General features: G+C 33.4%; 1 protein-coding gene across 1 annotated transcript in view; it reads left to right on the top strand.

The window, feature by feature from the left end:
* The window catches only part of KLHL4 (kelch like family member 4), a 72,645-nt gene that overhangs the window by 17,152 nt on the left and 43,062 nt on the right, over positions 1–12,431 (top strand). The gene's annotated exons all lie outside the window — the stretch shown is intronic.

Genomic DNA, 12,431 nt, shown 5'->3' with positions numbered 1-12,431 from the left:
CCAACCACCTCCACAAGTGACACACTCAAGGGGTGAATTCAGTGGATAACAGAGCACTGCTGAAGTAAGTCTTGTTCTGTGTGGTGAGGCCCTGCACAGCTGATCCTCCAAGTTGGTTGGAGGTTAGTGGTCAGTGGTCACAGTCAGTCCTTTAAGTTGATCAGTTTGAATAAATCCCTCCCATTGATATGCCAGCAACAATCAAGACTCAACTACAACAGAAGGATATACAGCTCACATGGGGTGCACACTTTGAGTGCCCAGTTGGGGCGATCAGGGAGGCTGTGTGACTGGACCCTACAGGACACCTACTACATTGGGCCATGCTACCAAGCCTAGGAGATGTAGCAGCTCTACCTAATACATAGAAACTAACACAGGAATGTAGCCAAAATGAGGAGACAAAGAAAGGTGGCCCAAATGAAAGAACAGAACAAAACTCCAGAAAAAGAACAAAACAAAATGGAGACAAGCAATCAAGTAGATGCAGAGTTCAAAACACTGGTTATAAGGATGCTCAAGGAACTTAGTGAGGACCTCAACATCATAAAAAAGAACCAGTCAGAAATGAAGGATACACTAACTGAAATAAAGAATAATTTACAGGGAACCAACAGTAGAGTAGGTGAAGCCAAGAATCAAATCATTGATAGGGAATATAAGGAAGAAAAATCACCCAATCAGAAGAGCAAAAAGAAAGACGAATCCAAAAAAAATGAGGATAGTGTAAAGAGCCTCTGGGAGAGCTTAAAGTGTACCAATATTTACATCAAGGGGGAGCAGGAATTGGAAGCCTATTTGAAAACAATGAATTACAGAAAACTTTCCTAACTTGGTGAAGGAAGCAGATATAGAAGTCCAGGAAGCACAGAGTCCCAAACAAGAGGAACCCAAAGAGGTACACACCAGGACACATTATAATTAAAATACAAAAGCTTACAAACAGAGAATGTTAAAAGCAGCAAGAGAAAAGCAATTAGTCACCCACAAGGGAGCTCCCATAAGACTGTCTATTGATTTCTCAAAAGAAACTTTGCAGGCTAGAGGGAGTAGCAAGAAATATTCAAAGTGATGAAAAGCAAGGGCCTACAACCAAGATTACTCTACCCAGCAAAGATCATTTAGAATCCAGGAACATATAAAGAGCTTACCAGACCAAAAAAAAAAAACCCAAAAAACCCCAAAAAACTAGAGTTCATCACCACCAAACCAGTATTATATGACATGTTAAAGGGCCTTCTATAAGAAGATCAAAATATGAACAATAAAATGGCAGTAGATCCATATCTTATAAACAATGGAATCTACAAACAAAATAAACAAGCAGAACAGAGAGAACATTTTGTTGGTTGCCAGATTTGGGGGAGGGTTGAAGGAATGGGTGAAAAAGGTGAAAGGATTAAGATGTACAAATTGGTTGTTACAGAATAGTCATGGGGATGTAAAGACCAGCATAGGGAATATAGTCAATAATATTCTAATAACTAGGCATGGTGCTGGATGGGTGTGGGATTTATTGGGGGTGATCATTTATTAAGTCATGTGATGTTTGGTCACTGAGGTGTACACCTGAAACTAATATAATGATGTATGTCAAATGGAATTGAAAATTTTAAAATTATTAAAAAATAAAAATAAAAAGAATGTTTACAAAAATTGTCCCCTTAGTATTAAAAAAAACACCAGTACTCTTTGTCCCAGTATGTCTACTACTGATATATGTATTTGTGTGAGTGAGACATGTTTATTCCTTTGGGTAATAATTGTGTGCCTCCTGCTTTCATAAAAAGCTAGCTATTTCTCTATGCCAGGGCATTATTTATGTTAAGGTAAGGTCCAGATACCTAAAGGGAGTGTTGCTGATCAGCATTTGCTTTTAGAGCCCAGTGACAATATTCTTTCATTCTTGTTTCTGGACTTCTCATAGTAGCCCTTAAGGTAAAAAAAAGTGTAATTTGAAGAATACTAAAAATCACCTCATGGCCCAAATATTTTAGCCTTATCCATCTAGCTAATTTTCACATTTATATTTGGAAATTGCTTCATTGCCCTCTGTTAAATTGTAAGTAGCCTTAGATTCTAGATTATTGGTTTTAGTTAGGATGTTTATTTGCAGGTCTCTGATTCTGTTTTGTATATGTTGTTATGTTAATTTTACCATAATGCAAATAAGATTATGATGTTTCAGAATAGATTCTTAAATTTATCACATTCCATCTACTGCTTAAATTACTAGAATATGCTTTCAAATTTATTTAGTTGTAATTTATGGACAATCAAATTACACAGATGATACATATATTCATAGAATTATTCTAACAGGAAGTTTTTCATAGTCACATCATCAAAGTAAGACCAATTGGGTTTTTGATCAAAGCCCATGTAAATTTTATATAATACTACTGTTAATGTAGTGTTCATTTGTTCAAAAGGAAGCCTTTATTTATATTGAAAAGTACAGGGCAAAAATCACCATGTGAAAAGACAACCTAAGTAATGGGAAAATGTTTGCAAACCATATATCTAATGAGCAGTTAATATAAAAAATATATAAATTGCCCAGCCAGGTGTGGTTCAGTGGTTGAGCGTCGACCTAGGATCCAGGCAATCGGGGCTCTATTCCTGGTCAGGGCACATGCCCAGGTTGTGGGCTCAATCAATGACTTTCTCATCATTGATGTTTCTATCTCTCTCCCTCTTCTTTTCTCTCTCTGAAATCAATAAAGATATAAAAATATAAAGATATAAATAATACAACACAATAGCAAAGTAATAATAATCTGAATAAAAACTGGGTAGAAGATTTAGACATTTTTCTAAAGAAGACATGCAAATGGCCAACAGATACATGAAAAGATGCTCAACATCACTAATCAGGGAAATGAAAACAACATCGTGATGAGATATGACCTCACACTTATTAGAATGGCTATTATACAAAATACAAGAGCTATCTAGTGTTGACAAGGGTGTTGAGAAATGGGAACCCTTCTGCACTGCTGGTGGGAATGTAAAATTGTTCAACTGCTATGGAGTTCATAATAGATGTGCTCAATAAAATATTATATTTTATTTTTAATTTTAAAATTTTATTTTTGTTTAAAATATTACAGATGTCTCTTCTCCCCAATGACCCGTTCCACCCCACCCCATCCCCCTCCCCAGTTTCTCTCCCCACCATTGTCCGTGTCCTTGGTTGTGCATATGTGCATATAAATTCTTTGGTTACTCTCTCCCTCTTCACCCACCTGCCCTCCATCCCTATTGTTTCCCTTAGTGGCTGTACTAGTTTATATTCCCACCAGTAATGAATGAAAGGTTCCTTTTTCTCCACAACCTCTCCAACACTTATTATTAATTGTTTTGTTGATAATAGCCATTGTAAAAGGTGTGAGGTGGCATCTCATTGTAGTTTTGATTAGAATTTCCCTAATAGCAAGTGAACTTGAGTATCTTTTCATATATCTTTTAGACATTTGTATGTCATTTTGGGAGAAGTGTTTGTTCAGGTCCTTGCCTATTTTTTAACTGGATTCTTTGTTTGATGTTGAGTTGTATGAGTTTTTTATACATTTTGGATATTAACCCCTTGTCAGAGCTGTTGTCTGCAAATATTTTTTTCCCTTAGACAGTTTCTTTTGTTGTGCTTACTTTGATATAGTACCATTCATTTATTTTTACCTTCACTTCCCTTATATTTGGGGTCAAATTCATAAGATCTTCTTTAATACCAAGGTCTAAAAGATTAGTACCTATGTTTTATTCTACGTAATTTATGGTTTCAGCTCTTAATATTTAGGTCTTTGATCTATTTTGAATTAATTTTGTCCATGAGGACAAGCTATAGTCCAGTTTCATTTCTTTTTTAAGTTCACACTTCTGCTTCTCTGTTTATGTTTATTTATTTTATTTTTCCATCACTATTTGTACCCTCTATGACCTCTTCCACCTCCACCCACCTCCTTCCATCATATGACTTTTCAAATTTTCCCAACACCATTTATTGAAGAAGCTTTCTTTTCTTCATTGCAAATTTTAGGCTTCTTTTTCAAAAATTAGTTGCCTATATATATGTGGATTATTTTCTGGGCTCTCAATTCTTTTGCATTGCTCTTTGTGTCTGTTTTTATGCCAATATCATGCTTTTTGGTTTTTGTTGCTCTGTAGTATAATTTGAAGTCAGGTAGTGTGATATCTCACAGCTTTGTTTCTCTGTCTCGAACACTGATTGCCAGACAACCATGGCCACAACTCTGTGCTTTGTCCCTGCCCAGGTCACTGGACTCAGCTGCAGCTTGTACTTGCCACTCCTGCCGGAATGTTTACTAAATCTCTTTGCTTTTCCTGGCTGAAGATAGTCCCGGCCATAGCCCCATTTCTCCACTTTTTGGGCTGAGCTCTACATTGAGCTCTGGGTTGCAGGGCTGAGTTCATGGTTCCTTTGAGCTCTTCTCTCTTCTCACCTCCCCAGTTTTCATTCCAACTTGCCCAAGTTTAGATGTTTCACTGTGCAGATCTCTCAGACATGTTTGTGCATTGAACAGGGAATCCTTTGTTGAATTATAGCTGTTCAAATTGTTGAAACATCAAGAGGAGAGCACAAGAGGATATTATTCTAAATATTAATAGCAGTTATACTTTCATAGATGTTAATATGCTTTGGACTTAATGAAAACATTGTATGCTCTTGCTTTATATTATTCATATATATTTCCTTTCAAGTAACTATTTTGGTTTTTTAAATAGCATAACATCTAAAAATTGAATCACATGTGATATATTATAATACTTATTTCACACAATGGGCTGCATCATTTCTTTAGAGTAAATTGTCCATTTATTATAGGTTTAGAATAATGGCTTAATTTGTGTCACTCAGAATCATAATAATATCTGTATGAATACAAATTTTTAAATATGTAATACAGCTATCATAGAAAAAGAAAACTTTAAGCTTATGATTTGTTTTTGAGATTTATTTCATATTTCCAAGATTCCAAATGTAATAAAGATTAAACTGTAATAATATTAAATTATGTGCATAAATTAATACATTCATCAGACATTTACTGAATGCCTCTATTTGCCAGGAAAAGCATATGGATCAAGCTTAAACAGCTCTCCAAAAGAGAGTCAAGTATAAAAATTTTATTTAAGCAATAAAGTTGTCCCCTAGATTTCAGAAAGCAAATTTTATACAGTCAAGCAAAAATATATAGAAATTAATTTTTTTGTGCAGCTTTACATTCCCTCAATAATAATACTGTATAATCTTTTCTATAATGAGTTTTGGGAACTTAAGCAGCACCATTAAAAGAATCTAAGGTTTTTATTTAATCTTTCATGGCTCACTTGAAAAATGGAATAGATGTCTGACAAAAAAAAAAAACCCAAAAATATTATGAAGTTACTTGAGAACAGAAATGCCTGAATAGTGATTTATGCACACCTGGTTCTGGGCCTTTACAACATTTGAACTTTGGGCAAAGGCACACCCTGTAATATAACTGTATTCAGATTTTCAACTTCAAATTTGGAGACATTTTTGAGGATCCGCAAGAATATGTTTACAGAGTATGTATATTTAAATTTATATTGCCAAATAACCTTTTAAAAAGTCTGTTAGAATTAACAATCTCACCAATTTATTAAGATAATGCCTTCTATTCTTTCACAAAGTAAAATTGTTACAGAATAGTTTTGTAGCAAAAGCAATCACAAAGCTTTCTTTTTCTGATGTCTATTTTACTGCTACTCAGAAAAACACAAGAATCTCAAATATTTTCTTTAAAATTAAATAAATTCAGACAGCAGTATTTTCTGTGATGTCAGCACAGGGGTGGGTTAAGAAGCTCCAGACCCTCATTCTTCCATGGAAACATCAAGTAAACAACTACATACTGATTAAAATAGCGTTGTGGGAGCTCTGGAAACAAGCCACAGATATACAACAACCAAGCAAATGCCCAACCAAGAAAAAGACACATTCAAATCTGTAAGAAATTTCATAATATTTGTTTGCTCTTGTACCATCCCCTTCCCAGGGTAGCATGGCATATTTGTAGAAAAGCAACTTATCTTTTTTATTTTCTCTTCAAGACACAAGGGAAAAGGCATAACTTGTTTGAAATATTTTCTGGTCTCATTGTGGGTTAGTCAAGAAACTGATTTCAGTACAGTAGCCCTCCTTATCAGTAGTTTTGCTTTCTATGGTTTCAGTCACCTGCAGTCAACTGCAGTCCAAAAATACTAAATGGAAAAATTCCCAAAATTAAATAGTTTTAAATTGCACACTATTTTGAGTAGTGTTTTGAAATACCATGTCATTCCACTCCAGAACATGAATTGTCCCTTTGTCTTGTGAATCCACACTGTATATACTGCCTGCCCATTAGTCACTTAGTAGCCATTTCAGTTATCAGGTTGACTTTGTGGTATTGCAGTGCTTGTGACCAAGATACCCTTATTTTACTTAATAATGGCCTCAAAGCAAGAGTAATGTTGTTGGTAATTCAGATATGCCAAAGAGAAACCACATAGTGCTTTCTTTAAGTAAGAATGTGAAAATTCTCAACTTAATGAGGAAAGAACAAATGGTATGATAAGGTTGCTAAGATCTATGATAAGAACAAATCTTCTATCAATGAAGTTGTTTAAAAAGAATAAGGTCCTGTTAGTTTGCTATTGCATCTCAAACAGCAAAAGTTAAGGCCACAGACAGTACATGATAACTACTAAGTTAAGATGGAAAATGCATTAAATTTGTGGGTTGAAGACATGAACAGAAAATGTGTTCCTATCATGGCAGGAAGCATTGATGCTATACAAAGAATTCAGCAAAAGACCCCCTGAAACAAGTGATAACAAGCCATTTACTGTAAGTAAGGAATGGTTATGCAGATTGATGAATAAATTTGACATTTTATCATCTCACATAATCACAAGAAAAAGAAGAAGAATGAGTACAGTACAATAAGATATTTTGAGAGAGAGAGAGTCCACATTCACATAACTTTTATTGCAGTTTACTGTTATAATTTACTATTATATTTTGTTTATCTCTTACTATGCCATATTTATAAATTAAATTTATTATAGGCATGCCTGTATAGGAAAAATAGTATATATAGGTTTTGGTACTATTCACAGTTTCTGGCATCCACTGTGGGTATTGGAATGTATCCCCTGACAATAAGGAAGGGGTGCCATTGTTTTACCTAACTTAGAGCTCAGATGAGAAAGACAGTATAATTTGTATCTCAGGTTGGAAGCCACAGAATTCAGTAGAAGGCACAAAAGCACATGAAAATTGCAAAGGAAATGCAGACCTATGAACACCTGGAGGCAAGAGATTATGGGTAAAAGAATACAATAGACTGTCTATGGTCCACAGAAGAAGTAGAAGTGAGATTTAAAGAAATCAAGGCAGCCATGTATATGAGAGGGGGGGAAGCATACATGTAAGCCCACAGAAGATGCATTCTCAGAAAAGGCCCAAGAAGACCTCACATCTTTCTGCTGAGCTTTTTATTCAAAGACTTTCTCCACACAGAACCATTATGGAGAAATTTTAAAAGGTGACTGTTTTTGTAACTGCCCAATTTTAACAAAAGATCAAGAAGCATACAAAGAAACTTGGAAATATGACTCTTTCAAAAGAAACAAATATCCAGAAACTGACCATAATGAATCATAAGATTCAGATGTTCTAGACAAAAATTGAAACAATTTTCTTTAATATCCTCAAACAACTAAAGGAGAAGACAGTAAAAGAACTAAATGAAATCAGAAAAGCAATATACAAACAAAATAAAATATCAACAGAGATAAAAATCATTTAAAATATTCTAGAGATGAAAAATACAATATTTAATTGAAAAATTCACTAGAAGTCTTCATCAGCAGACTCTAACTGGGAGAAGAAGAAATTCTGTGAACCTGAAGATAAGTTATGTGAAATCATCAAATCTGGGAAAATGAAAGAAAAAATAATGAAAAACAACAAATGGAGACTCAGAAACTTATAGGACATCATCAAACTGACCATTACATGCATAACTGAAATCCCAGAAGGAGAAAAGAGAAAAGGGATAGAGAACTTCTTTGAAAAAATAATGGTAGATAGCTCCCCAAATTTGAGGAACAATATAGGTTTGATATACAAGTATCTAAGTTGATGCCAAGAACTATAAACTCAAAGAGACCCACAGAAGACATACTGTCATTAAACTGTAGAAAGTAAAAGAAAGAGTATCTTAAAAACAGCAAGAAAAAAGTGACATCACATACAAAATAAAATCAGTAAGATTATCAGTGAAATCTTGCAGAACAGAAAGCAGAGGGATGATATATTTAAAGTATTAAAAGAGAAAAAAAACAACAAAAACTATCCATTGAGAATTCTACATTTGGCAAAACTGTCTTTCAAAAAAGAGAAATAAATTAAGATATTCCCAGATAAACAAATACTGAGGTAGTTTATTGCCACTAAACCTGTTCAACAAGAAAAGTTAAAGGGAGCCCTTCAAGTTGAAATGAAAGGATGTTAGAGAGCAACTTTAAGCTAAACAAAAATATAAATTTCTCATATAAAAGAAGATGCAGAAAAAATATTAAAAACAGTATATTATAATATTGGTTCATAACTCTACAATTTATTATTTTACAGGATTTAAAATTCAGCACCACAAAAATGATTATAAATCTATGGACAATGTGTTTATAATACATAAAACCATAATTTGAGATCTCAGTAACAAAAAGGGAGTGACATAGCTGTAAAAGAATACAGATTTTCTCTGTGGTTATAGTTATGTTGGTATCAGATTACAATAGGTTATGTTTTAGGATGTTATATGTAATCTTCATGGTAACCACAAAGAAAATGTCTATAGAATGTTTACAAATAGAAATGATTGGGGGATCAAAACATAAATAAAACTATGAACAAACCAGGATGTAAGACAATAATTGAGTAAATGAGGGACAAACAAAAACCTATTATGAGTCATGCAGAAAACAAAGAACATAATGGCAAATTTAAGTCCATCCCTGTCCTTAATCGCTTTAAATATAAATGGGATAAACTCCCTAATCAAATGGCATGGATTGGCATAATAGATGTTTTTTTAAAGTTCAGACTATATGCTGTGTAGAAAAAACTCACTTCAGATTAGGAACATTCAAGGATGGAAAAAGACATTTCATGTAAATAGCAACCAAAAGAAAGCAAGGGTAGTTATATTGTATAAAAGATAATAGACTTTAAGTCAAAAACTGTTACAAAAGACAAAGGAAGTTATAGTGACAAAAAGGGTCAATCCAGCAATATGGTATTATAATAATAAAGATAGAAACCACAAACACCAGGCCTCCTAAATATATAAAGAAAACACTGACAGAATTTAAGGGAGAATGAGGCAGATCTGCAATAGCATGAAGAGATGTCAATACCCTTATATCAATAATCCATAGAACAACAAGACATAACTTCAATAAGGAAATAGAGGATTTTAACAACACTATAGAATAATTAGACCTAATAGACATATACAGAACAGTCCACCAAGCAACAGGAAAATATATGTTTTCTCAAGTGCATGTGGAATATTCTTAAGGATAGACTACAAAACATCTTAATAAATTTTAATGTTTGAAATCATACAAAGTTATCTTGTGTGATCGCAATGGCATAAAAACAAAAATCAATAACAGACAGAATATTAGAAAATTCACAAACATGTGGAAATTACAGTACACTCTTAAATAACCAATAGGGCAAAGATGAAATCACAAGAGTAATTAGAAAATATCTCGAGCCAATGAAAAAATCTCAACAAACCAAAAATCATTTGATGCAACAAAATAGTGCTAAGAAGCTAATTGATAGCTGTGTTTACAATTAAAAAAAAAAGATATCAAATAAAAAACTAACTTCATTTCTTAAGTAACAAGCAAAAGAAGAACAAACTAATATAATTAGAAGGAAGAGAATAATAAACATTAACAGAGATAAATAAAATAGAGTAAAAAACAATAGAGAAAATCAATGAAACCAAGAGCTGGTTCTTCAAAAACATCAACAAAATTGGCAAACATATAGCTGCATTGACTAAGAAGAAAAGAGAGAAGACTCAAATAACTAAAAATCAGAAAATAAAAAATAAGACATTAGTATTGATTTACAGAAAAAAACACACACAATTTACTTGCTATGAACAATCATATGTCAACTTTTTAAGTGGTCAAAGTTTTAGAAACACACAACCTGACAAGAATAAATCATGAAGGGCTATAACACAAGGAAAGGCCTTAACTGGACAGATACATGCAAAAAAATAAAATAAAATTAGACCACATTTTTATACCATATACAAGAATAAATACAAAATGGATTAAAAACTTAAATGTAAGACCCAAAACCACAACTCCTAGAAGAAATCATAGGCAGTAAATGCTCTGGCATTGCTCTAAGTATATATATATTTTTCTGATATATCTCCTCTGGCAAGAGAAACAAAAGAAAAAATAAACAAATGGGACTACATCAAAATTAAAATTTCTTGCACAGCAAAGAAAATCAATAAAACAGAAAGACTGCCTACTGAATGGGAGAACATATTCACAGATGATATATATGATAAAGGGTTAATATCCAAAATTTATAAAGAGCTCATACAACTCAATACCAAAAAAACTCAATCCAATTAAAAAATTGGCAAAAGATCTGGATAGACACTTCCCCAGAGGATATACTAATAGCCAACAGACATATGAAAAGATGGCAATGTCACTAAACAGAGAAATGCAAACTAAAAACACAATGAGATATCACCTTACACCTGTCAGAATGGCTATCATCAATATATCAACAAATATCAAGTGTTGGGGAGGATGTGGAGAAAAGGGAAACCTCCTGCACTGTTGATGGAATTGCACATTGGTCCAGCTACTATGGAAAACAGTATGGAGATTATTCAAAAAATTAAAAATAAAACCTGTATTGCTATGAATTCCCCCTTATGACTGCTTTCTCTGTGTCCTATAGATTTTGTGTCTTTGTATTTTCATTTCTAATATCCTATTTCTTGATGAGACATAAGAGAGAGCTGCCTTAATTTCTGAAATCTAACATAATTATGTGTGGTTCATATTGATTTCAATCTTGATTATGTAAACTACTGCAGATTTCTAATAAATTTACTATGCTCAGATGAACACTTACTGAACTACCCAGTAATTTAAGACACTTTTTTGGTTGGAACTTCCCAAAATATCTATCTTTTGAATATGACCCTCTGCAATACATGATGGAATATATATGAGGATAGCTAAGATAATTAGACATTGAATGTTTGATTGACTCAATAGGAGTCAAACTATTACTTGAGCAGAAGAAAGCTTAAGAAGTGAATCATGTGAAACCTGAACATTTTCAAGTATATGATTGCAAGGAATTGTTCCATTCCAAAACAAATAAATAGGTGCATTTTGTAGCAAGCAATTTTTAAGAAAATTCATACCATGATACCATGATTATCCAAATAATATTGTGACTAAATATCCCAGAGTTTTTAAGGTTAAGGAGATTCAGAAATTAATTTTTTATTTGAATTAAAAAGACAAAAAGAATAATGTCACCCTGGATCAATTGTCTTAAAAAAAACAAACAGGAGGAGTTGTTGATGAAGGAACCCAAAACTAATCCTAACTGGTGCTTGGAAAACGATGCCTGGATTCAAGAAAGGTGACAAGCATAGGATTTAAACACGTTCACTCAACCATCAAATATGTAAGCTTTCACTCATTGTAATTCTCTATGTGCTTATGTTAATATTTAAATCCACTATTGGGTGATGTTGAAAGGAAAAATATACATATTTCAATATTGTAAACTCAACAGTCATGTTGGTCTAAATAGTCAAAGGGTACAAACTTCCAGTTAGAAGATGAATAATTTAATTTCTTGAGTAGCCAATATACAGCACAGTGACTAGTAAAGAATACTGTATTGTATACTTGAAAATTGCTATGAGAGTGGAACTTATATTTTTTTACCACAGGTACACCAAATGGTAACCATGTGAGGTTGTGGGTATTTTAAGTAATCTCATTGTGGTAATCATGTCACACTATATAGGTATATGAAATCATGTTGTATACCGGAAACTTAAGCAATGTTGCTCGACCACAGAGGCTCAGTTGGTTGAGCTTCGTGCTGTGCACCAAAAGGTTGCCAGTTCTATTCCCGGTCAGGGCACAATACCTGGGTTGTGGATTTGATCCAGGTCAAGGCATGTACAGAAGGCAACTGATGGATGTTTCTCTCTCTTTCTCTCTCTCCTTCTCCCCCCCTTTCCCCCTCTCTCTTTCTTCCTTCTTCTTTCTAAGCATGTCCTTGGGCAAAAATAAAATAAAAAAATCATTCAGAA

The sequence above is a fragment of the Miniopterus schreibersii genome (genome assembly GCF_964146895.1).
Source record: "Miniopterus schreibersii genome assembly, chromosome: X".
Taxonomy (NCBI): Eukaryota; Metazoa; Chordata; class Mammalia; order Chiroptera; family Miniopteridae; genus Miniopterus; species Miniopterus schreibersii.
This window is presented reverse-complemented; position numbering and strand designations above follow the sequence as displayed.